We start from the raw sequence: 240 nt of genomic DNA on the forward strand, positions 1-240 counted from the left end.
TTAAATTTGTCTATTGAATCAAGTCTTGTTATTCAGTGGTTGAATTGGTCGAGAGAATAATAGACTTGGTTGTCAAAATGAATACCGAAAATCATTAATAAAATTTCCGCGTACCAATATATAGGGAGAAGAAGTGATTATAAATTTGTTTCAATAGTCCTTCATTTAATGACCTTAAAATTAACCATATTTTTTTTTTTTAAACTCATGCATTGATCTCACTGACTTATTTAATTTAAA

This window comes from Rhopalosiphum maidis, chromosome 3 (genome assembly GCF_003676215.2).
Source record: "Rhopalosiphum maidis isolate BTI-1 chromosome 3, ASM367621v3, whole genome shotgun sequence".
NCBI lineage: Eukaryota > Metazoa > Arthropoda > Insecta > Hemiptera > Aphididae > Rhopalosiphum > Rhopalosiphum maidis.